This window comes from Heterodontus francisci, unplaced genomic scaffold (genome assembly GCF_036365525.1).
Source record: "Heterodontus francisci isolate sHetFra1 unplaced genomic scaffold, sHetFra1.hap1 HAP1_SCAFFOLD_121, whole genome shotgun sequence".
Classification (NCBI taxonomy): domain Eukaryota; kingdom Metazoa; phylum Chordata; class Chondrichthyes; order Heterodontiformes; family Heterodontidae; genus Heterodontus; species Heterodontus francisci.
In genome coordinates this window covers 2,714,703-2,716,151 of record NW_027140425.1, presented here as the reverse complement: position 1 = coordinate 2,716,151, position 1,449 = coordinate 2,714,703, and the positions used below count along the sequence as shown (strand labels likewise).

The window sequence follows — 1,449 nt, the reverse complement described above, 5'->3', positions numbered from 1 at the left end:
ATGCCACCCCTGCGTTGGAGTTGCATCCATCCAAAAAGACACCGAGTAGAAGTGACAGTTCTGCCAGTCGAATATGAGACTTTTAATGGCAGGGTTGTGAGTTTGAGTGCCATTCTGCTTTTCCCTTTTTTAAGGCTTCATGAGCAGAGAGTACAGGGAGTGTTTGAAATGAGCAAATCTCGCTTTGATTCAGGACTCTTACCTCTCAGCAGCATCTCACTATGAAAGATTGAATTTTATCTCATTTCATTCTCAGCTCAGGGTCAGTGTGGATCACTGGGACTTCTGGCTGTCTCCCGCTTCACAATCCATCAGTACTGAGAAAGCAATGGGGAATATTACTCACATGTTGTGTTCTTTAATTTTTTGGAAAACTTGAATGTATGTATTTTCTTCCAAAACAAGGACACCAAGCCACTGTTAATGTAGGGCTGAAATAGCTCAGTTGGGAGAGTGTGAGACTGAAAATCTAAAGGTCCCTGGTTCAATCCCGGGTTTCAGCAATTTTGCTTCCTTATGCGTCCCTTGCCTTGGTTCTGATTTTCCAGTTGCACAATTTACTTTGAAATTATTTACCAAGCACCAGTGGATTGAATTTGAGAAACAACACAGAGTCATTTACAGCACAGAAGGTGGTCGTATGGCCTATCACGTCCATGCTGGCTCGCCCCGGAGCAATCTAGTCAGTTCCACTCACCAGCTCGATCCCTTTCCTCCTGCAAGTTTCTTTCCTTCAAGTATCCATCCAATTTCCTTTTCAAATCATTGATTGTCTCTGCTTCCACCACACTCGTGGGCCAAGTGATTACCACCCACAACATAAAAAAGTTCCACCTCATCAAGGATGGTAAACACTTATATCTTCTATACTTGCTTATTCTCTATTTCTATGAGAATAGACTGGCAGTCAACATGAAAGGGAACCCAAAATCTTCGAGCAGCATGTAAATGATAAGTGGGTAGTAAGAGGTTGAGTCGGGCCTATAAGGGACAAAAAGGATAATATAAGCTTCGAGGTGCAGGGCAATGTTAATCTACTTAATGAGTACTTTGCATCAGTGATCACTAAGGAAGTGGAATTTGACAAAATATCAGTCGAAGTGAAGAGAGTAGAGGCAATGGAGAGAGTACAAATTAGGAGAGGGAGGTACTAAAAAGGCTGGCTGTGCTTAGGTAAGATAAATCACCTGGTCCGGATGGCTCACATCCCAGGTTGTGAAAGGAATTGTGGATGCAGATAACGGAAGGGCTTGCTATAATCTTCCAATCTTCCCTGGATACGGGGGAGGTGCCAGAGGATTAAACAGTGGCAAATGCGACACCCTTATTCAAGAAAGGGTGTAAGGACAGTCTGGGTAACTACAGGCTAGTAAGATTAACAGCAGCGGTGGGTAAGGTTTTAGAAAGAATAATCAGGGTAAAAAATCAACAGTCACTTGGAGAGGTTTG

At 43.1% G+C, this 1,449-nt stretch overlaps 1 non-coding gene across 1 annotated transcript; it reads left to right on the top strand.

Annotated features, from left to right (window-relative positions):
- Positions 1 to 430: 430 nt before the first annotated feature.
- On the top strand, positions 431 to 503 carry trnaf-gaa (transfer RNA phenylalanine (anticodon GAA)). Its single transcript has one exon. It is a non-coding gene; the product is annotated as a tRNA-Phe (tRNA).
- The last annotated feature ends 946 nt before the right edge of the window (positions 504 to 1,449 follow it).